Below are 24,951 nucleotides of genomic sequence, written 5' to 3'. Positions count from 1 at the left end.
AACAAGTTTCTCTCTCTCTCACACAATTTTTGCAGGATCATATACCACCAGCTAAAACTGAGGGCAAAATGCACACAATAACAGATGCAAAAATCGTTTACCTGGAACGGTACCTATAGAATACAGAACTGTGACTATCAATGCAAGCAAGAAAACATTTATCTACATGATGTATCGAACTAAAGGGATTGGTTTGCAAAGCTCTTTCCAATAATCAGTGAGATTTACTCCTTGAAAAAATTGTAATGCTTGCATGCTGCGTATTATTCACTAAAGTAGAATCATTGCCTCACTGCTTTTATGAGGGCCCCTAACTTACAACCAAATGGACCAGGTGGACATTGTGCCGAACAGAAACATAGGGTACCAATCGAGGCAGTAGATTTAATGATGTGTGCAAGAAGGGGTGGCATATATTGGACCTATAATAATATATATGTAAAAAATAGGAAAAGTGAAAGGGTTCCTTGATATATTCTTCGGCCATAGGAACACATCATCGATTGGAAGATTACACTGACTCTTTTGGGGTCAGTTATACTACTTTCATTTATTCAAACCCTCTTTGGTATTTGTTCCTCTACTTCTGGCAGACCTAGCCTCTGTTCCCTAGTCTACTCTAATCTCAAATGTCCCTTGTCCCTTCCTACTTCTGTTTCCTTCCCCACCAAAATTGATGACCAATCCCTGGGTCCTGCTGCCTATTCCGTTCATGAATCCAGTAACTTTGTTGTTTCTTGTCATGACATTTGACAATGTTTTTATAGAAGACAGTAAACACCCAGGGTTGTATTGTATTATACTATAGCATTTATGTAGAGTTTGGCACATCTGACACGACTAGAATGCTGTCCAACTTGCGTCATGCTTCTAGTCAGCCTTTTGGAATGCATGAGGTTCAAAGACATGATTCAAACATAGAGCAGTGATCATTGTTGCACATAAACATGAGTTGTTGTGGAGAGTGCGGAAATAGATGCATTTGCACGGATGTACGTTGTTACAACGCATGCTTTTAGCACGCATGCTGTAACAACGCGGTTTTTATAACGCATTCTTATACAACGCATAACAAAAAGGGGTGTTGGATAGTGAATATTTTAATTTACTATTCCAACACCAGTCCCTGTTGACACTAGGGAAGGTGTTGGATAGTAAATTAAAAGTATTCCCTATCCTTTAGAATGCGATTTAAAAACCGCGTTGTAATAGCACTGCGTGCTAAAAGTTACGTCGTAAACGACGTTCCCCCATTCGCACACATCTACTTCTCTGGTTACTTATTTATTTTTTCTCTTTAATATTATCATATAATTGGTTATCTGCATTAAAAGATCATGTGGATGCGTAGAGACAAGTTTTAGGGATTTCAGAATTCAAGGTGATTTTCAATCGGTCTGATTCGTACATGAATCGAGCTTGAGTGCTTTGCTCTCTGGGTGACAGGGATTATAGGGTTTTCTGCAGTGCGGATGGGGTTTAGTATGAAGCAAGCTTGACAACTGATGCAATTGGCAGCAGCTCTTCTCCTGGTACCAGGCAGTGGTGTTGCATGGGGGGGAGGGGGGTGCACAGGGGCGGTTGCCCCGGGCACAAACGTCTTAGAGGCATTTTGAGGCGTGCAACATTTTAATTGGGGCTTAAAGTTTTAAAAGAAAAGTGGAAGGATACTACACTTGCCCTGGGTGCTGGCAAAGCACGCTACACTGCTGGTACCAGGTGGCCCAAACAGGGGTTATAATGAACTCGGCTGTCCTGAACTTTAGCTGGGTGATTTCATTTCCGGGAGATACGCTGACCTCACGTCGACTCTGGGCTGATCAAATCAAATGGAACATGGGCTTTTCTCTGTAGGGTGAAGTTTGATGAAGTAAAGTACAGGGACTGCAGATATAATCTGCGGCTTTTTTAAGTTTCAGAGGGGAGAGGGGAAACCATATAAAAGTGGAATTCATTTTCAAAGAATTTGTTAATCTAATTTTTGTAGATGAAGGTGTCTGGAAACTATGTTGGATAGAACACATAGTGGCAATACTTCCTGTGATCCAAGCGTGACCATAGCTCAATTCCAATATTATGAATGGGACTCTAGACCTTTGTCAAAGCTAAGTAGCAGGAAAGTGTATAACCAGGGTCGTTGGTGACAGTATTTCAGGGCTTGTCAACCTATGCCAAGCACACTAAGGGGCCTAATCCGATGTCGGACGGACCTGAGTCCGTCCGACATCGTTCAGAAGCCTTAACCGACTGACCTGTTGTGGTCGGTTACGGCCCTGCTAGTATGATGCGACCGAACCCTGTTTGGTCGCATTCATATGGTTCACAATGCAAGCATGCATTCGACCGGAAAACATGCTTGCTTTGTGAAATCGGAATGGCTCGGTTGGAAAGGAATCCGCCCGACACATACCGATTCGGTCGGAAGGGCTCAGAACATAGTTCGGAGCCTTTCCGACCCAAATCGGAATCGGCCCCTAAGTGTAGAACTCTGATTTAATGGCTGGGGGTGGGTACAGGTAGGGATTCACATTCTTCTTTGCATTTGAGGTGTTAATCGAAACCACTGTCTCTTCGCTTCATCAGTCATAGTAAGAGTCGCACAGCATGGAGGACGACCCCACCTCCCTCACATGAGACCAGCAGTCGGGGGAGTGTGAATAACAGAAATGGAAAGATGAGGTGGTGGAGGATCCCGGGGTGCGAAAAATGTTTCAGATCTCATGCCTCCTCACATTCAAAGAGCATGGGCGAGGACTTGAACGAGAAGCAGGGGATACAGATTACAGAGAATTCACAGAACATGGAAGAACAACAAAACCCCGGAAACACACGCCGCCTACAATGTAGCCAGCACTGCACACCACCATCTTATCAAATCCAATAGGAATAAATCCTTCAAAGACAGAATCCTCAACAACTCTCACAACACCAAAGAATTCTACTCCATCTTCAAGGAATCTGCCAAACCCTGCAGTGAAACAACAGAGGTCCCACCCTCCCAAGACCACTGCAACAGACTCAGCACCTTCTACCACCACAAGATCAAGAGAATTTACGACAACTAAGACCCCTGCACCACTCCAGCTCCCCTTCCATGCAACGCCACCCATGACAGAAGACACCCTGAAGACCATGAAACGCATCCACTCCATAGCACCCTCAGACCCCTGCCCACATAAAATATTTCACAGAGCCACCTACGTTGGATGATCAACTTTTCCTTCAAGACCGCTACTTTCCCTGACGAGTGAAAACACGCCGAAATCGACCTCCTCCTGAAAAAACCCTCCGCAGACCGGATGGACCTCAAAAACATCAGGCCCATCTCCCTGCTTCCATTTGAAGAAAGATCATAGAAAATGCCTTCAACACCCAGCTAGCAAATTTTATGGAAGCTAACAACATCATGGACATCTCCCAATCAGGATTCTGCAACAACCACAGCACCAAGACTGCCCTACTTACCACCACCCACAACATCCACTCCCTCCTCGACCAGGATGAAATGGTAGCCCTCATCCTCCTGGACTCTCGGCTGCCTTCGACACTGTCTCCCACTGCACCCTAGCCACCAGACTCCACAACGTCAGCATCTGCGGCAAGGCGGTCGACTGGATATGTTCATTCCTCACTGGCAGAACTTAGCAGGTCAGACTCCCTCCCTACCTCTCAGAACCAATAGAGACCAGCTGTGGTGTGCCCCAGGTCTCCTCCCTCAGCCCCACCCTCTTCAACGTCTATATGGCCCCCTTCGCAACTATCATCAGGAACCACTGAGCTCAACATTGTCTCCTACGCCGACAACACTCATCTCATCTGCTCCCTCACCAATGAACCCAATATCAACAAACACAACTTCCAAGAAGGGATGAAAGCTGTCACCACCTCGATGAAGAACAGCTGCCTGAAACTCAACTCAGAGAAAACAGAAGTCCTCATCCTTGGCCCCAGTCCCGCCACATGGGATGACTCCTGGTCGCCCCTGCCCTTGGAAATTCTCCCACCCCGAAGGACCACTTACAAAACCTTAGGATCATACTAGACTCATCCATCACAATGAACCGCCAGATCAATGGCGTATCCTCAACCTGCTTCAACACCCTCTGCATGCTTCAAAAGATGTTCAGATGGATCCCATCTGAACCCAGAAAAACTGTAACCCTCTCATCAGCAGCAGACTGGACTATGACAATGCCCTCTATGCCAGAATCAAGAAACTCCTTTGCAAACTCCAGACCGTCCAGAACACAGCAGCCAGACTGATCCTCAGCATCCCCTGTTGCAGTCACATCACCTAACACCTCAGAGACCTCCACTGGCTCCTAGTCGAAAGAGGAATAACCTTCAAACTCCACGAATTCAAGGCCCTTCACAACACCAGCCCTATATACCTGAACAACCGCCTCTCCTTCCACGCACACAAAAAACACCTCCGATGAGGTGACCTCACTATAGCCTCCATCCCACACACCTACAGATGCAGGCGCCTACGGTCTCCACTGAAATTGTGGTAGTTCCTGCCCGGGGATATAGATCACCAGATAGACCTGTGCATGGTCCCAAAGTGATTTGGGAATATGTTTGACACTGCGGACCAAGGCGTTCACATCGTTGGTACTCAACCAGAAGTCCAGACTGTTCCAAGAATTATGTATATATAAGTGATATGTCCCCTCCCTGCCGTCGGGGTTCCGCACTCTCCGTAAATCTAGTTGGCCATATTTCCGCATCCCCTCTCGAAGTAAAGCAGCCGCTCGTCCACCTGTCGCGCATGCCGCTAATGAAAGATCTTCCCGAGGAGGAGAGTAGTATTAAAGTCTCCCCCCCATAAGACTGTGGCTGATTACAGCGTATGTACGTGATTCCAGACAGTCGTGAAGAATTCTGGATCATCTATATTCGGACCGTACACATTGACTATCGTTAATAATGTATTGTGTAGTGTCCCTTGCAGTATTATGCACTGTCCTTGCTCATCCATTATCTTCTGTGTAACTATGAATGGTACCTGGCATTTGATAAGAATCATCACCCCAACAGTATCAGGAGTATGAGGCTGCGACTTTTACCCCCTCCCATCCCATTACCACACGTGCCTTGGAATGGCGTGTAAGATGTGCCTCTTGGAGTAGTGCGTTCTAAATTTTATGGTGGTCTAGATATGCTAGCACTTTTCTAGTTTTCCTTAGGTTATTAGACCCCTAACATTCCATGTTACTCAAGAGATGGTCCCTTGTGTTGATCTTGTCTTGCTGCGCTACCTACTCCCCGATGTGTCAGTATGTGCCAATACATCATGTTTGGATGAGGTCCCAATCAGGTAATATTTATGATCGCTTGTATTACACATGGCATAATAACAACATCAAATAACCCTCCAAACCCTCCCACCTTGGCAACCCAAACTTGCTTGTTAAATGGAGAATGAGAGCATATTTAACATACCATTTGGGCCTATTTCTATCCCAATTTAGAGACTCTAAAGACTAATGGGGCGTCCCTTATAGGGGGCTGCCAGTGACCCATATCCCCGACTGGCCAGGGGTAGCCGGGGTGGTAGGATATATACAACTTGCAATCAAAATACTTGTATTACTTAGATTGGTCAAATCTGTCAGTCTTTCATCATCTCTGCTTGCATGAGATTGTTTCAGAGTGAGTTGTGCCACCCTTTGTTGCAGTCAATATAAACAGCACCATCCCCGAGGTGGGGAGTCTGGTTTTCATCCATGGCGCTACATCTCAGGGAGCGGGGATATCCTACAATCCGATCCAGAACTGTGAGTTTTCAACTCAGAGCCAATGCCATGATCTGCGCTCTTCTGGGTGCGCTCTGTGTGTTATAGTTTTTTTAGGTATGCCATTGTGTCCTTTGGAGTCGTGAAGATTTTTGATCTGCCATTATGCTGTAACCACATTCTGTCTGGATATAGCATAGCATATTGCAGTTTCATTTCTTGCAATTTTTGCTTCACTTGGTGAAATTCACGGTGCACTGTTTGGACCATTGCAGTGAAGTCTGGGTAAAGTGCTATCTGGTTCCCTTGATATGTTGTGTTCCCACTTTCACGTGCTATGCGTAAAGCTGTGTCACGGTTCCTAGCAAGGATGGGGCGTGGTCGTGCATCTGGTACAGGGCAGGGTGCCAGTGATCTGTGGCTACTCCACAATTAGCACAGGGGAAAAATGCTCAGCAGCCAGCATTTCCTTGAGCATAGATGCCACGTAGTGTTCTAGCTTGCTCCTATTCGTGGACTCTGGCACGCCCGTGATGCATAAGTTACTCCTCCTTGAATGGGCTTCCAGGTATTCGTTTTTTGCTTGCATGATTGATAAAAGAAATTCCATCCCTGAGCATTTATTGACCAATGTTGCTAGCCCATCCATGGAGATTCATTGCTCCGCTTTTTGGAGACGGGCACTATACAGTTTACTTCCCATATGTCCATTCTCAGGTTCAATGCGACAATTTTGCCTTTGATAGACTGTAGACTTTGTTGCATTGCCTGCAGTTTTTTCCAGTCTGGAGCCATTCCCTTCCGTCATGTCCTGGGTTGGTTCTTTCTGCATGTGGGATTGAGTCTGTGGTGCATCACGTTTCAAAGGTGAGAGTCTATTGCTGCTTAACTGCTTATCTGCTCTGCCCATATTGTCTCTGCCCTGTTGTGCTCCTCATCAGGACTAGTTGGGCAGAGCCTTCGCACACTGCTCGCCTTTATTGTGGTGCCCGGTGTGGTCAGTACTTGAGCCAGGTCCAGATCATCACCCCTGTATTGCCACCCACGTCGTTCGAAAGCCTCACAACCCACACCTATTCACTTGGTCCCCCCATGGGGGCCACTAGTTGCTGTGGCCGCGTTAGGCTTTGGCCTCACTCTGGGCAGATGTGAACTGAAGACGCTGTGGGCCGCATGCTTGTGTCCAGGCCTCTCCCACGGCTCTGGCTCGCCTCAAGTGTCTACTGCGTCAACGTATACTTTCAGAGGCCGGGCACCTCCCTTATCCACCTGCAGCAGCCGGGGCGTTCTGACTCACCTCTTGCCATGTGAAGTGGTGTCTCCCGGTGTTGCCACTCTGCTTGGGTCCGCAGCGACCTCCGCAGCTCGATGTACAGCCTCACCAAGCACTCCCCATGCACTTTATTTTGCTTAGCACTGTCACCCCTATCCATGGCCCTTGGTTAGTATATTTTTCCTCCACACCTCAGCAATTGGACTAGGGCTCTGTGAACGTGCCGAGGATCGCGCCATAGGCCTATTGCTTGTTTTCAGGCCTCTCGTGCAGCTCAGTTTCTCCTTTAGGAGCGATTTTTTCTGTGTACAGTCACAGGTCTCAAGCCCTCCCGTGAGCCTGCTGTTGCCACTTGAGTGATCTGACTCACCCTGCTCCATGATGCTATGTCTCCCAGCGGAGCCACTCCACTTAAGTTCGCGACTGCCACCACAGCTCTCGCCGAACCCACCACTCGCGCTTTTGTTTTGCACTGCACTATCTCCGCCTTTGGAGCCCCATGGCTAGCAGGTATTGCCACAGTACCCCTTCAAGCGGTCCGGGGCTCCGCTGTCAGGTCATGGGACGTGGTTGTTTTCAGGCCGTAGTCGCCATGTTGGTTGGAACCAGAGCACTTCCACGGTGTTTCTGCACTTCTTGTGCACCTCACCTTATTCTCATGCTTTTATTTTATGACTAATGCATTTCTGTGAAAAACCAAAGGGAATGATGGACGGAGTGTTGAACATTGCAAGCACTCACCCCCAGTCAACTGATCTGGGTTTAATCCATCATCATTCTTTAGCTCACTCCGCCACCCCAGTTCAGACATGGCCATATACAAATCATGTATCACAAAAAAGATGCCAGTGCTGCTACTTTCAATTCATAGATTATTTTTCTTACTCACACACGAATAAAACAATATGTGAGAGGTATTTGATTTTTAGAATCAATCTTTTAGATTTGCATTTTATTTCAACTTTTCATTTTTCATTTAATTTTTTAACATTTAAATATTTAAACAGAACATTCCAAAATACCTCACAAAAACAAACATTTGCTGATTAATGTTAATCCTCCCTTCTTATCTAATTCATACACACTATCACTAAAGATCTTTTTCATACACACTAGACACACATTCATCTTCCTAACAATCTAATAACAAACAGCTATATTTTTTACAATTTATATACAGTTTTTTTAAAAGAAACCATAGAATCACATTTGGAAGCATAAATCACTGTGATCAAGATATTGTTGGGTTTTCTAATGGTTTCGATGTGACGACGTTACATGACAAGGTCTACGCTTTTCGAACTCAATTTAATATAGAATTCTCATCAGGACCATAGACTCTCTAAATGTCAATCAATCAATCAATCATGCCATTTGTATAGCGCACTACTCACCCGGGAGGGTCTCAAGGCGCTTGGGGGGAGGGGTATGCTACTGCTCGAACAGCCAGGTCTTGAGTTGTTTCCTGAAGACGAGATGGTCCTGGGTCAGCCGAAGGTGGATGGGGAGGGAGTTCCAAGTCTTGGCAGCCAGGTAAGAGAAGGATCTTCCTCCGGCGGTGGCTCTTCAGATGCGTGGTACGGCTGCGAGGGCGAGGCTGGTGGACCGTAGCTGGCGGGTGGGCGTGTAGAAGGTCAGGCGGTCGTTGAGGTACTTGGGGCCCAGGTCGTGGAGAGACTTGTGTGCGTGGGTGAGGAGCCGGAACGTGATCCTCTTGTCGACGGGGAGCCAGTGCAGGTTCCTCAGGTGGCCGGAGATGTGGCTGCGTCGGGGGACATCCAGGATGAGTCGGGCGGAGGCGTTCTGGATGCGCTGGAGTCTTTTCTGTAGCTTGGCTGTGGTTCCGGCGTAGAGGGCGTTTCCGTAGTCCAGTCGGCTGGTGACGAGTGCCTGGGTGACAGTCTTCCTGGTCTCGGTCGGGATCCAGCGGAAGATCTTGCGAAGCATACGCAGGGTGTTGAAGCACGATGAGGAGACGGTGTTGACTTGTCTGGCCATCGAGAGGGAGGGGTCCAGGATGAAGCCCAGGTTGCGAGCGTGATCGGTTGGCTTGGGTGCGGTGCCCAGGGCTGGGGGCCACCAGGAGTCGTCCCAGGCGGAGGGCGAAGATCCCAGGATGAGGACTTCCGTCTTGTCCGAGTTCAGTTTCAGGCGGCTGTCCTTCATCCACTCGGCGACGTCTTTCATCCCTTCGTGTAGGCAGGTTCTGGCGGTGTCGGGGTCTCTGGTGAGGGAGAGGATCAGCTGGGTGTCGTCGGCGTAAATGTCAGACAGATTATGATTCCTTGATTCACCAATGGCCGCGGAGCAGGACCACTTAATTTGTGGTTTTTTGGCGCTTCTCTCGATATAGTTTTTATTCTGTCTTCATATGATTTAAGTCGGAAGGACGGGGGAATTTATTTCCCCACGGTGCTCACGATGCGCCTTTAGTCCGTATCGTTTTCCAACTTGATCCCGGATACAATTCCGTCTGACTCTGTGCCTCATGGGAACAGTTCAGCCCGAACGCATTACTGTGTTATCAATTGCAGTTGGGATGCAGGATTTTTATCGGATTACTTGCCCCGGCCAGTGGAGCCACACTAAAGTGTGGCCTTCTTGTTTAGGGCTCACTAGCACTCCCACTTCAGGAAACTTGCTCAGGCCAACCTGGAAGCTAGTCAGGAGGATATGAAAAGATGATATAACCAGAACGCCACTCTGGATGAGTTTTAGCCTGGCCCGAGAGTGTGAGTCATGGCCCTGTAGAGCTTCATGCTCTATGAAACAAGTGTTCCGGGTCATTTGAGGTGAAGGAGTGCAAGAGTGATGTTACTGATCCGGTGAACTTACAAACTCTTGGGAACCCCTTGCTGGTCCTGCTAGTGAATTGCCTCAAGCCACATTTTGAGAGGACTGAGTTGACCATGCTGTTGGTCATGAAGGATGGGGTGTGAACGGAGACTGACCCTCTCCCAGACCTCCTGTCCTCCTTGGTGCAGGATGGGTTGGTAGAGGGGTTGAGCACCCTTCCTATACCAACCAAGGCTCAACAGGAAAATTGTTGCAGGTTGCTGGGGCAGATTGGTCCCTTGTTCTCGATTACCCCAGGGGTCACCCATTGGTGCAGTCATGAAATAGATGCAGGGGATTGTCTACATGTTATACATAAGGCTTACAGGTTGTCGTATAAGGTAAGGATTAGCATCTGGGAAGAGGTACCTTGGGCTGATTGAGCCCTCCTATGGTTGCTCCCCATGGTGTGGCATCTGTACTTGGATTCTGCCTGAACTTTCATGGGCTCAACGCCGTCACATGGATTGACTCGCACCCCATCCCCCAAGCGGATGAACTGATAAACTCATTTTTCCGCTAGGGTCTGCCAAGTTCCTTTGATCTTCCGTCCTTGTTGTGGCAGACTGCCTTAAAGGAAGGGGTGTGAGAGAGGTCATCTTTCTCAATGCCGGAAGGGCATTTCCAGTTTCAGGTTATGCACTTTGGATTGAAGAACACACTTGCCACCTTCCAAAGGTTGGTCAGCCAGGTCTTCGCTTGGCTGGAGAACTTCAGTGACATCTACCTTGAAAACACTTTGGTTTTCAGCTCCAGTTGGGAGGATCAATTGGACCAGCTCTGGGAGGGGCTGATGGCAATGCAGTGAGTCGGACGCACTATCAAGGCATGTAAGTGACAGATAGGGCAGAGGTCTGTGGTTTTTCTTGGGACACAAATTAGGGGGCTGCAAGATGGCACCGCTACAACCAAAGATTGAGACCATGCTGGTGTGGGCTCCTCCCAAGACCCAGACAAAGGTGATCGTCTTTTTAGGACTCACTGGCTACTACTGAAGGTTTGTCAAGCTGCATGGCATCATTGTCACACCCTTGACTGAACTGACTTTGAATAAGTAGCCGCATTGGGTGATCTGGACGAAAGAATGACAGACGGAGTTCGACATCGAAATGCGCCTGACTTCTCTCAGGAGTTTGCAGTGCAAACTGAGGCCTCTGAGCATGGTGGGGGCTGTGCTTTCACAGCTAAACGAGGGGGCCTAGATCAACCAAGAGCCTTCCTTAATAGGAGGCTACTACCCAGAGAACAGAGGTGGAGTGTCATTGAAAGAGAAGCTTTTGCTGTGGTATGGGAGGTAAAGAAGTTGAGGCCCTATTTGTTTGGAACTAACTTTCAGGTTCAGACAGACCACAGGCCCCACTGATGGTTAATTCAGATGAGGGGAGAGAATCTTAAACTGTTAAGGTGGTCCATCTCCATACAAGGGATGGATTTCACGGTGGAGCACAGGCCTAGAACTGAGCACACCAATGCAGATAGTCTTTTCAGGTTCATCCGCCTTAATGATGAGGAGTCCTCTGAAGTGGGATAGTTTGCCCCTACTTTCTACTGGGGGGGCTGAGTGTTAGACCTGGCATTCTTTGGCGTGATCTCCCCTAATCTTTTTGGCTGCCAACCTCATGTTTGGACCTTGTTTTGCTGCTTTCAGACTTTGAGCGTGTTTGAAACTGCCATTCAGTGCCAAAGCGCTATGCTCTTCATATACATACTGGTGATTGGCGTATGAATAATTGGCTGATTTGAGTTAGCTGTAAGTCCCTTTTCTAGGGGTAAGGCATATACCAAGGGCATGTACCTCGAATCCTCCTGTGTGGGCCTGCCTCACTGGATGTGCCATCTACATAGGTAGCTCATCTATTGTGCAACAGGTTTGCCCTGGGGGGCCTTGAGTGTGCAGGTTATTGTTACTCGGCTTGGCATTTAAAAAGTTATGTGCCAAGGCTCTGCATGTCACTTGCTATATTGGAGTTCTCCATGGTGACAGGGTGCGATGTTGGGAAGAGGTAGGGCATATGGGTGGGTGCGTTACATGCCAGGGTTGTGAATGGCAACAGGTGGTGTGTTCAGTATGACGGGGCCTGTTTCTTGCATTGGAATAATGTAGGTAAAGGCTATTGAGAAGCATTTCTTACGTGCAGAATAGTAGCAGTGTAGTGTTGTTATGAACAAGTTTTTAATGGTGAATCCTCTCGAGTAATGTGAGTCAGTCTGACATTATGTGTGTGGAAATATCACTTTGGGAGAGTGGACATTTCGATGGACATGGTTCGGTGTGACTGTCGGCTTGTCGGCCTGTCGGCCTGTCTCCAGTTCCCATCTGGGTGCTGGGGGGGTAGCTACATCTGTGCATTCCCAATAAATGGCCATAAGTCAGGGGCTCAGTGGAAACTGTGGACCTCTGACGCTGAAGGACCTTTATGGGATGGTTACGTGGGGGTGGAATTGGCATCTGCATTCCAAGGGGCAGGGTCTTGGCACCACCAAAGATAGTGATCAGACCTCCTGGGGTAATATTGCAGACAGGACAACATTTAGAAGATGGTTGTGCATTTCAAAGATGGCCTTTTGAACTGATTGTATCTTGTAAGGGCATAGGGGGTATAGATGCTGAGGCTTTCGCCCCGAAAGTAGAAATGCTTTTGGATTTGGAACAATACTATGCTGGTTCGACACTGGTACAAAATGTATATGTGGAATCATTAGGACAGGAGGGACTGCCACTAGGTTATCTGCAGATTTTTGGTGGCCTGGAGCTTGTCGTGCTCCAGAAAGGGGACTATCACTTGGTGGATTTTGCCGGGACATTGCTGGCCTGCAGCTACGTGGCAACTGTTGTAGCCTGGCTTTGGAAGTGCTCTCCAGGTATTGGTTGGCTGGCCTCCTGTCAATGAGATACCAGGGACACAATCTTTTGTCTATGGGGGAGAGCAACCCCACACTCGTGGAGGTGCCGCCGGGCACCTGGAGGCCTGATCTGAATGGATAAAAACGAATTAACTGTTTCTTTCCATTTTAGGTGGTTCCATCAATCTAATCAACGTGCTGCCAGGAAGGATAACATGTATCGTTGACTGGTATAGTGAGTGACTGAGAGGCTGGGTCACGGAGCCTAGTCAAAGACCTGTGATTTCTTGACATTGAAAATGAATAGGGCATATGTGGTTTTGCCGTTCTGCTGCTAATGGTAAAGTTGGAAAATTGCACATAACTGTAAAGTATATATTCAAAGTGCAGATTGTTTTAATTTCAATGTATATATCGTATTGATTTCGATGTGTGTGTAATACAAAGACCAATATTTTATACATACAGTTTGGTTGACTTGGTGTACCGGATTTGCCTGGACTCTCCTGGTTTTTCGATAGCTGTCCCGGCAGATTTCAAGAAATAAATCTCATGTCCCTGTTTTTAGATAGGGCCGGGTGAAAACGGTGAAAGGTATCTTTTTATGTTTTTCAAAGCAGGGATAGTTAGCAAACATTATAAGAAAGCCCTTTGATAACAGGCATGCTATACTGGCTTTATAAATTACATTTTATGTATGTTTTACTGCCTCTTCAGTAATTCTGTGCTAAGGAGCACTGTCATTCTGTGCACTGGGTTGAAGTAAAATTGTAGTCCTTCTATTTTTGGGAAATGTCCTGGTTTTGGCTTAAAAATTCTAGTCTCCCTAATACAGTGTGAAGTCTTTTTGTAGCATACGCAGTGTGTTGCGAGGGTAAAGTTGTGCCAATACTTTAAACATTGACTCTGAGGATAAGCCTGACTGCTCTGTGCCAAAGTACCCCAGGGTGAGCAGAGGTTATCAGACACATATGTCAAACTGGTCCTATCTGGAGCTGTGGATTCTGACTGGTTTTAATGTGCCCCTGCCAGCCGACAGCCGCAGGGTCTACTAACTTCCCTTAAAGCAAACTCTGTCACTGTTTCTGACTCTAAATCATTAACGATCTCCTTTGCATTCCTCACTATCTAAGTATTTTCTTTTTTTGTGGTCACTTTCATCTTCCACTTTTCTTTGAATTCCATCAAATCCCTCCAATCACTAGTACACTCAACTAACTCCTTAATTTGAGCTCATAAAGTCACCAGACTAATTTCTTTTATTTTTGCTGCACTCAAATTCATTTTGTAATTCCTCTGTACATTTCTTGTTCTGCTTATTTCGACCTCACATTCCTCAGCTAGTTCCTCAAATTTGTTATGTGTTTTATTTACACACTTTGCTGGTTAGCCAAATGAGGAGTTTCATGGGGAGTGGTGAGACATCACCACAGAATTGTGCTTTCATTGGTTGGTTGGATCAGGACCCACATTTTTGTTGATCAACCAATCACAGCACAACAGGTCCTGATCCTTATACTAAGAAGTATCTTTGATGTAGGGTTTAGTTCAAAAGGATGCCTTGAGAATGCACTGGCCTCCTCTAAATTCTGTCCTGTCTGCCATCCCACTCCGGGAGGTTTGATCGCTGTCATTAGTGGGTCAAGGACCCTATCCTTTGGAATGCAATGCCAATTCCACCCCCTCGTATCTGTCCCGGGAAGGCCTTGAGAGTCGGAGGTCAGCAGTTTCCCTTGAGCCCCTAGTTTATGGCTGTCCCCCAGGGAATGCACAGATGTGACCCCCCAGCCTCCAGTGTGGACTGAAGTCAAACTAAAAGGCACACAAACAGTTTAGAGCAGAGAAATGCTCACTTTCTAGAAGTGGTATTTCTAAGCTATTAATGAAAAATCCACTTTTACCACAAGGGAGGTTTTGTCATTGTGAATCCAATGATAATACATAGTATAAAGCTGCTCGACTGTAAGTCACTAATGCAGCTTTAAACAATTTCAATCATTCCCCCTTGTTAACCTATGAGAGAAGCGCAGCCTTACCAAGCATATTTAAACGCCAAGGGAAATAACAGTGAGCTGAGTGCTGAGGTCCTGCATTGGCAGACCCGAGACAGGTTCGAAAGGCGACTTATGTGGGTGACACAATCTGCTCTGCATGCCCACTACTAACATTTGAAGTACAGGCCCTGGGTATATATTATACCAGTGTACAAGGGACTTACAGGTAATTCAACCTAGGTAAATTTGGTATACATCAATTACTAACATGTTTAGGAAGATCACACGTGCTGTAGCACTAAATAGCAGTGGTAAAGCGCTCAGAGTCCGAAGACCAACAAAAAGATACAGCAAAAGGGGGAGACAATATGCAAAAAGTTGGGGGAAGATCACCCTAAGGATTGACAGGTCTAAAACCTTTCTTTTCACTGAATGCACACAAATAAACCTTGTGTGCTCAACCTAAACAGGTGAAAATCAACAAGTTACATGTCAAGAATCTTGCAAACAGTAGAAAAAAAATAAGTACCTCCGCGGCACATGTCAAACACAGATCACACTGACACAGACTACGGTCCAGCGGCAATCCACCCCTGGCTTAGTGTGCTTACTCCCAGACACCAAGGAGCAAAACACCTGAAAGGAAAACATATTAATTCAGGAAAATCCACATCTGTGTGAAGGCAGCGTCTCACAAATCTCTCTACCCTGGCAGACAACAATAACATCTCAAGATCTTGGATCATGACTGATCCAATTACCTAATAAATAAATAATGAAATCAAAATCTTTTTAAACACAAACTACAACTAAGATAAGTACATCAAAATCATCACAGAATTCAAACTTTGATTGAACCACGAATCAACAGTGCATAACCGAAACATCTCGCATACAGCATAACAGTCCATCACTCAACAGAAACCACACTCTCATCTACAAGTCCTTGTGAGACTTGCACTGTCAACCCAAAACACTCTCAGTCTCAAAATTCATTCTACCCTACTTGTGCAATCTTTTTTACTCAGGAAAAGTAACTGCAGTGCTAGGAAATCAAACATTTCAAAGACATGGACCCCTGGAATATGTCAAGAAGGCCAGTCTAAGGGGAGGGCAAAAATGAGTCTTTAAAGTCATTCATTTTCTTCAAACCATCCAACCAAAATGTTGTGTGTTTGGGGTAAAACTAAACTTTAGCACCCCAAATGACACCTCAACAGCATGCCCATGGATGGGTAACTGGAGCCGGTATTAAAGCTCAATTTCATGAAGCTATGTGTCCCAAGATAAGGTACAAGCCAACATATCGAAAATACAGCCAATTGGGAAAAGACAGATTCACAAATAAAGTTCTGGGGCAGGATAAAATATTGAAAGGACGTATTATTAGTAATTTGAATGGTACAATACAGGATAATTGGAATGTGGTTGCATAGCACCATTGCTCTGAAGCCGATTGGGACAGAAAAATTGCTAAATAAAAGGGAAATGCTAAGACCCAAATGTGCAGCAAAATCAGTAGGAAATCAGAGAACATCTGTAAGAGAACGCAAAAAAACGAGACTCACCAACAAATTTAAGGGATTGTGTTAGAACTGGGGGCCTCTAGTTGGCAGAGGTAGGTACCACTGTCCAAATAGGGACCCTTGCTTCTAGTCAGGGTAAGGAGGAAACACTCTTTAGATAACCTCTGCTCACCCCCTTGGTAGCTTGGCACGAGCAGTCATGGCTTATCAAAGGCAATGTGTAAAGTATTTGCACCAACACTCACAGTAACACAGTGAAAACACCACACACTGACTCCACAACAGTTTAGAAAAATAAACGTGTTTACTCTAAACTACACAAGACCAAAAACGACAAAAATCCACCATACACAGTTCAAGAATATGGTTGCGAAAGAGTTTTTAAAGTTGCGATAAAAAGAATCCACAGTTGTGTGAAAAGTTCACAGTTGCGTCACGTTTAGCCAACAGTACCTTTAAATATGATACAGTTCCAAAGCAGAAGCTGGTGCAGTGGAAAACAAGCGATGCATTGCTCCTGAGACCATGGGGAGGCGTTGGCGACAGCCCCGCTGCAGCAGCGGGCGTGTTGCGACGAATCTGGTCTGTATGGGGAGGAATGCCATGACTTGTGTGGATTCCGGTGCGTAGGTTCCGTAGGAAGTTTGTTCTCGCAAAGGCCCGATGTGATGATCTGTAGGGGCTGCGACGATCTCCGGGGCGACGATGCGTGATCCAGCGGTAATCTTCCTCTCGCAGCTCCTCGATGCGATGGCTCTGCGACGATGTTCACAGCGACGTGATGCGGTCCGCAAGCAAGCGGTGCAGCAATCTCACCCAGCGGTGACAGGCTCTGCGGCGATGCTCGCATCGATGGTAATCCCGCAAACGAAGGATGAGACATCTCCGGCAGCGGCAACAGGCGCTGTGACGATCTCGGCCTTCGTAGCGGCGGGAATTTCCTCGCACTGTCGGGGATGCGCTCCGCAAGCGAATGATGCAATAATTCTTCTGTAGCAAAGTCTCTCAAATCTTGGTTTTTAGCTTCCCAGCACAGGTACAAATTCCAGAGGCACCACAACTGGCCCAAGCACTCTAGGAAGGACAGAGCTCTCTCAGCAGAGCTCAGGGAAGCTGGGGGTGAAGTCCTTTTGTTCCTGGGACTTCAAAACAGGGAGCCAGCTCACAACAGGCCCTTGGAGATTCCTTCAAGTAAGGGGACAAAGCAACAACAAAGTCCTTCCCCTCTCCTAGGCAGCAAAGCAACGGCAGGTCAGTCCAGCATCACACAGCAGGGCAGTCGTTCTTCTTCAGTCTTCCAGCTTTCTCCTTGGCAGAGGTTCCTTCTTGTTTCCAGGATGATCTAATTTTCTGTAGTCAGGGGTCCTGTACTTATACCCCTAAAAGTCTTTGTTCCCTTTGTGCAGGAGGGCTCTGAGCCCGGTCTGAACCAGTTCTGGGTGTTCCTTGAGCATTCTGTTTTCCTGGCCTCTCCTTTACTTTCAGAGAGAGGGGCATGGTTGTCAGCCGCCCAGCAGGAGGTGGAGCCAGCATTGTGGAAGGCAGGCACAGCCCTATTCAGGCCCAGGTGCTTCCCCCTCCCACTACTCTAGATGTAGATGGAACTATTCAGCCCAGGGATGGCCCACTCAGACTCTGGAAGCCACCCAGCCCCTGTCACTCACAAACCAGACAGTCAATTCACAAACAGGCCAAGGCACACAGGAAGGTCAGACAAGAGAACAGCAACTTTCTAAAAGTGCTGTTCTCAAACACAGGATTTAAAAACAACCTTTCCTAAAAGATGTGTTATTAAATTCTGAGTTCAGGGATTCCAGACTTTTATGTCCTATCTTGCTCCTATGGGAAGATATGCTGATAGCCACTGTAGCCAGCATCCCCCGTGATAGCCTATGGGGAAAGATAGCCTTACAATAGTGAAAAAACGAAAATGGCTGTAATTCACTACCAGAGCATGTCACCTGTACAAGTACATGCTCTACCTTTCACATACACTGCACCCTGCTCAAGGGGGTACCTTGGGCCTTCCATAGGGGTGACCAATGTGTACAGAAAGGGAAGGGTTAGGCCTGGCCAGTGGGGACACTGACCATGAGGACATGGCAATTCACAGACTGCACATAGGCACTGCGGTGGCAGGCCTGAGACACCATTTTAGGGCTACTCATGTGGGTGGCACAATCAGTGCTGCAGTCCCACTAGTAGCATTTGTTATCACCAGCCCTGGCACACTCAGTGCACTTTACTAGGGACTTCTTGGTGACACAAATATGTCAATCATGGTTAACCAATCATAATAATAATTTACACAGGGAGCACTTGCACTTTGACACTGAACAGCAGTGGCAAAGTGCCCAAAGCATCTAAACCAGCAAAAACGAAATCCAGCACAGCATCAAAAATACAGGGGGTAGAGGCAAAAAGATAGGGGGAAACCACGCCAAAGATGCCAGGTCTAACAGATTGCATAGACAATTTTCTCACAGGAATACATTAAAAGGGCAGATTTATCATGGTCTATGCAAAATAATGGTATTTCAGCAAATCACATTCCAGGAGTATAGAGCGTCATACAGTGATAAGGCTGTAGATATTAACCCACTACTGAATATTAATTCAGCCCCTCTCTGACCTAATGTCATCTGCACGTCAGAACAAACTTTTTCCATAAACTAAAAAAAAGAGCAACATTTTTACAAAACCAACCATGAACTATTATGAATGAATGCAATACTGCGGTCAGGTGGAAAAACCTTAAGAACGAATCAAATCAATGCTGAGCCCATGCCAGAGTTCTTCCTTTGAAAACAGTGTAAATGGGAGATAAACAAACATGACCTTGCTTGACTGTGTGCAGCACAAATAATAACCAGCATATGTCACATGCATTTTGAACGAGATGGCATTGATTTCTAGCTGAGGCCTCCTTAGCTTAAGCCAGAAAAACATACCTTAATAGGTCATATCAAAATGGTTTCAAAGGCAATTTCATCATGTCTAGGTACATATGTGAGTGAGTCCCAGTGTAAAATCACATTCTGTATGTTGATAATTATGCACAAATAATATGAATGCGAAAAACTCCAGAAATAGTTGCCAAATATACCTATTTAGGGCTCAGTTTTACTAGAACACTGAGCTGGAATGCTCACTGGGAAAAGGTGATTGGTACAAGCAGTAAAAGGGCTAATTCATGTTCACACAGTTAGGAGGATCTTCTTCAACATCTGTTCCCCAGGCTTGTTTGGGAAAACTTGCCCCTTTGATTTTGTATGTACGGAATTACTTGTTCTGCTTGGTTTGAGCAAATGCGAATGTCTGGCAGAAATATGCGTAAAACAGCTGTTTGAGGTTGTGCAATGTCCAGGGTTTAACGCTTGAACGTGGGCTTACCTCTTCCGAAGCTAGGAAAGAGAAAATATTTATTTGGCTTAGCGAAAGGATCGCAGAGAGAAATAGGAGATCTCAGCAGCCTGAGGGAAGATGTTCAGGAACGGAAGACTGCCAAAAAGGCTGCTTTGAGTCACATTGTCGTGGCGTGTCGTCATTTGAGAATAGTTGGGAAAAGGCCAGGATATATTTATCCCTGAGCTTTAGGAAGCAGCGGTTTTGAGGCAAGGTCACCTAAAGTGAGCATGTCTTACGATCTACTTTATGTAAAGGGAAAAATTATGCTCTACTGTAAAGTGAGAAGTTTTTGAGACCAGCATGGTCAAATGATTTAGACGAATTCGCTGAGCTCAATATCCGTATGGAACTTCTCACTACTAAGGCATTGGGAATTGGTGTGATTCTGTCTCATAAGTTTATAGCTCAACACATTACAGAAAACAATTCTCGTTGAGTTTGCAGTTTGGGTACATATTTTATGTTAGAGCAATTTGGTCTTGTCCGCTTTTTGCGAAATTATGGAAAGGTGTATACATCTAGTTTGATTTAAGAAATGGGGGATTAGATAGAAAGGATGTTACAAAGTTACTTTTTAGGTCGCGCAGCGAAAAGCGCGCGAAAGCGCGCTCTCGCTGAGAGAACTATAGCTGTCGGCTCAGCCGACAACGAGTGGAGACAAGAGCTGGCCACGCGCACCATTAAGAAGCATGGCAGGGTCGGGTTCCGACGCGCTCCTTGGGATTGGGTCGCGCGCGTCGGAATCCGACTCTGCCATGCGCCTTGGGATTGGGTCGCGCGCGTGAGCTTCTACCGTAGACAGCTCACGTCGCGTGGCTCTTAGGTTTCGGTTTCGTTTTGACTAGCAAGCGGATACTCTAGGATAGTGAATGACAGCCTCCCTCGTTCATCATCACGTAAGGGCCAGCCGAAGCAGTGCCTCAAGCTCAGAGCCACGGAAAGCGAAAGCAGGCCTGGCAGCCACCCTGCGAGAAAGCCCTGACAGAGAAGCGTAGGTTACCCTTGAGTTGGCAGCTTGTGTCTGTGGCGCCGCGGTGCTGCTGCTGTCAGCTCTCCGGCCTCTGGATGGAGCCCGCCCGGCCTCAGCTGCTAACGCGCCAGCAAACCCTCCTAGCAGACACACACCGCCTCGCGAGCGGCCTGGGAGCCAGGAAGGGGGCAGGCGGAACTCGAAGCACTGGGGCGCGAGCGAGCGGGCTGCTGCAGCCGGACACCGGAAAACACGGGTCGGCGCCTCGTTGGTAAGTGATATACAGACTTATATTACTTGTACTGTATGCTGTGCTTTCAGAGGACAGGTTTGCGTTTGAAAGCGGCGTTGCTACTGACAGACGCCTGGTCGCACGAGTAACGATCACAGTGTTTTGTTTCCATGAGCAAGGTACGGGGTGGGGGTGTTTTGCTCTCACAAATTAACAACTGCACCACGCACAGCCCTGCTCACTCCTTCACGTTTTATAGGGGTTTTGTAACGCACTGAAACCAGCTTGTTTTGTCTTTTTAAAGCTCGGTGCTAGAGTTCATTTTATTGACTTTGAGACGTTTCTTGCAGTCCGCATTTTTTACGTTTAAAGAAGGCAGGAAGATTTTGATCTGTGAACACCGCTTGTCTCACAAGTGGATGCTTGAGGAAATTCGACAACTTTAAAGAGCAAGACGGGCGGAGGTATATTTAAAAAAAGGTGTTTATTTCTTAACTGGAAAAGTTTGACTAAGAGGCGGCAACAGAATTAGATAACTGTTTCTGTTGTGCACGAAGATAGCTCTAGTGTGTAAGTCTGCCCACCGTCTTATCTGAGTTTTCATTTACTCATGCTTATCAGTTCGCTGACCACAGCTAAGATGTAGAAAGGCTGGGTACATATTGATGTTAAGAACTGTTAACTGGTAGCACAATCGGTGCCAAAGGTTGTGGTATTTCGGGGGTCTAGGAGCTAGGCAGTATATGTGTTTTATCTTTGCTCCTCCAAGCTGGCCCTACCCTTATAATCACTGGTTCCGAGACACGCACATCATAGCTGGCATCAGCAGTGACCACACTACATGCCTTTTTGACTTACTCAAACCACTGTAGCACAATGCACTGACAAATCTTTCCCAAGGCCTGACATTTCTGAGTTGAGATTAGATACTGTAAAGTGGTGTGTGCTGAGTGTCGGGAATGTAATCCATGTCAAGAGATTCTTCATTGACCAGTTCTTCACAATCCGTATCCTCTCTGAGAAAGAAAATCACGGAGAGCGCCTTTCAGCTGTCTGGAGAATGATGAGTTCTATGTCACTGGGTGTCTTTCTCTTGTCCTTCATCATGGAACCATGACCATTTATCACAGTTATTCTTTAGGACCAAAAATAGCACATCATCTTTATGTGGTCAACATTGAGTCCCATTGCCCAAAGTATGTCACCCTGGCTCCATGCTTCGCACTATATTATTATTATGCGTTCTTATATAGCGCTCTATTACCCGTAGGCATCTCAGCGCTTGCCTTGGGAACCCGTCCTGGCTTCCCCAAGGTGAAAGCCAGGCATCCCGCCGCAGGGGGGCCGTAGTGGAGATTAAGCAGGCTAATGCCCAGAGCTGCAGAGTGTGAACCCGTGATTCGAGTAGGCACCGGAGCGAGAATTATCAAGTCCGTGGATATTTGGGCTCAAGACCCTGCCGCGTCGGGAATTGAACCCTGGTCCCGGGTCTGACCTCTGCTTCAGGGTCTGCCTCCTCTAACCAGTGAGCCACACCTCTCCACTATACACTCCTTACACACTCCATTATTTTCTTTTTCATACGATTCTAATGGTTCTTCACTTCTTCTAATGAAGAGGGTGGAGAGGTTGTCCCATGAGTGATCCTGGTGTGAATCTTCAACCCAACAAAAAGTTCTTGTGGGGATTTGCCCATAGAGCTACATGGCATATTACAATACTGTCTAACTGACTGGCAATGTGAAGATTGTGTTTATTTTTGTGCTTTCATGGCCTTTAATTAGGCCGAATAAAGTTCTTTTGATTATGATGACTGGCAGAGTATTTGTAAAATCAGTTGTCAGTTTTGAAATCTGTCTGCCTTTTTAGGTCTTGCCTACAGACATTTGTTAGGTGTTTGTTGCAGGAGACCTATTGTGTACAATAACAATACTTACCGTGTACTTTAGATGAGCCTGTTGCATATCATTGGTTGACTTTCTTGCCAGTATAATTTGCTTATTTGTTATTCATGCCTTTTATTTACGTTTAAAAAACCAACACATACATAAAAGGCGTTGTCATTTACAATGCCAGTGGCTCAAACTCTAACAACTGCGAGACCTATTGCATTGCAAATGCTTGTTAATTTGGCGATCAAAGAGATTACCTGGTCTTGTTCCTTTGTAAATTACACTCAGTTTCAGTTTCTACAGTCTGGCATGGTTCATACGGCACTATTGCTCTATTGTAGTTTCTTCTGCGCTGTAGTTTATTTATGTTGCTGAATGCCCTTACTGAGGAGAGAAAGGTGTGTCTATGACGAAATAAAATATAAAATAGAGAATAGGATTCTTTGGTGGCATTGTTCTGACTACAGCTAGAAAGTTCCTTGTGCAAGTAACCACATACTGCTCCGCTCCTGATTTCATACTTTCTGCCAGACTTAAAATGTTTTCAGACTTGTGTCTTGAGTCGGCACAGAGATGATGCTCAGATATTTTAATATGTTGCTCCTCAGCAACAGACTTCTGAAGGTGGGGCTTCACACAAGCTGCACCTTCTATTAACATGAGCAAATACTTCATCAATGTCCGGGCCATGAATTAGCGGTTGTTTGTAGCCAATTATGGTTATGGGCTTTTAGACTGTCTCCTGATCCACGCTGGCTAAAAACCATACAGTCGATCATGATGTGGACCCCTGTATGAGGGATGTATGTAGTAAGCGAGGGTGAGTAACCAAGAGACCAAGGGCCAAAAGTAAAAATCTATTTTCCGGTCGCAAATGGCCCGATTTACAGAAGCGGGCTGTGTGCGATGGAAAAATTGCTTTTACAAATGTACAAAATGCAAAATGGGATTTGGTAACTTGTTACCGAATCACATATTGAATTTACAATTCTGTATTTGAACGGGCGTGTTTATGGCATCCCTTCCAAATACTGAACCTGTTTGGTTCGTATTACTGTTTGGTGACCGAATTTCGATTGCAAAACAGTAATACTTTACCACCAGTTTAGAACTGGCGGTAACCCATTCGCAAAGGGGAAGAGGTCCCCAAAGAGACCCCTTTCCCCTTGAGAATGTAGTTAATAATATTTCTTAAGAGCAAACAGTGGTCCCAGGGACCACAGCCTAGTCTTGAAGTTTCACTTTTTTCTTTCCAGATGCATCCTGTTTTCCTTTAAGAAAAACTGGATGCATTTTAAAAAAAAGATTATTAAAGAGCAATCACAGACATGGTGGTCTTCTGATCTCAGTTGGCCACCATCCTTGTGATGGCTGTGATTCCTAATGGATTGCAAACTGCAACCTACTTCATTAATGTTCATGATGTGGGTTGATTTGCAACCTACAAGTAATACCTGATTGAAACTCAATGAGTTTCATACATCAGTAATATTGATTTGCCAATTGTGATTTGGAGAGGATCCCAATTAGGAAACTGGTATTCCTAATGTTTGTACATCTAATCCTTATTTAGAGATTAGAAAGACGGGATACCCTGCCAAAACATGACAGAGTTTCCCATCACCAAACTAAAATTAGGAACCTCAGATGTCTAAAGATGGGGATCTTCTTATGTATGTCTGTGTTTTTCTGTGTCTGTGTGTTTGTGTGCCAGTCCTGAATGTCTCTGCGTTGCTCGTTCCTTTGCCCCCTTCCCTGCACATTGCATTGAAGCTCAGGATGCTGAGTTTATGGTATGTTCTTAAAATGGAACAAAGAATGAAAACTCTGTTTTTGTCAAACCAGCTTCCACAAGATTGTGAAGGGTAAACTGTAGCCACATGGAGCAACACTTGCACAAAAGAAGAAGCCAAATGCATGGACACTTGTTCTCACCTCGAACAAAATTACCTTTTCTGTGCCCCTCCCCTATGCTCTGTTCACTATCAGAAGATGATTGGCAACCCTAGCAACAACCTACAAAATGCAGAGACTCCTCTCGAAAGAATTCAAATACTCTGCAAATATTTTGGCATATTTACCTTCCCCATGAATTCTGGGACACTGCTACTATTATAGAATGCTTCATTGTCAAGGTATATAAAAGAAGGTGTGCTAAAATGTGGTTGGCTCCTCCAAATTTCCAAGTGTAGCACAAGCTTGGAATGTTGGATTGTCGTCACACAAACTGTCACAGCTT

Source organism: Lissotriton helveticus, chromosome 6, assembly GCF_964261635.1.
Source record: "Lissotriton helveticus chromosome 6, aLisHel1.1, whole genome shotgun sequence".
NCBI lineage: Eukaryota > Metazoa > Chordata > Amphibia > Caudata > Salamandridae > Lissotriton > Lissotriton helveticus.
This window is presented reverse-complemented; position numbering follows the sequence as displayed.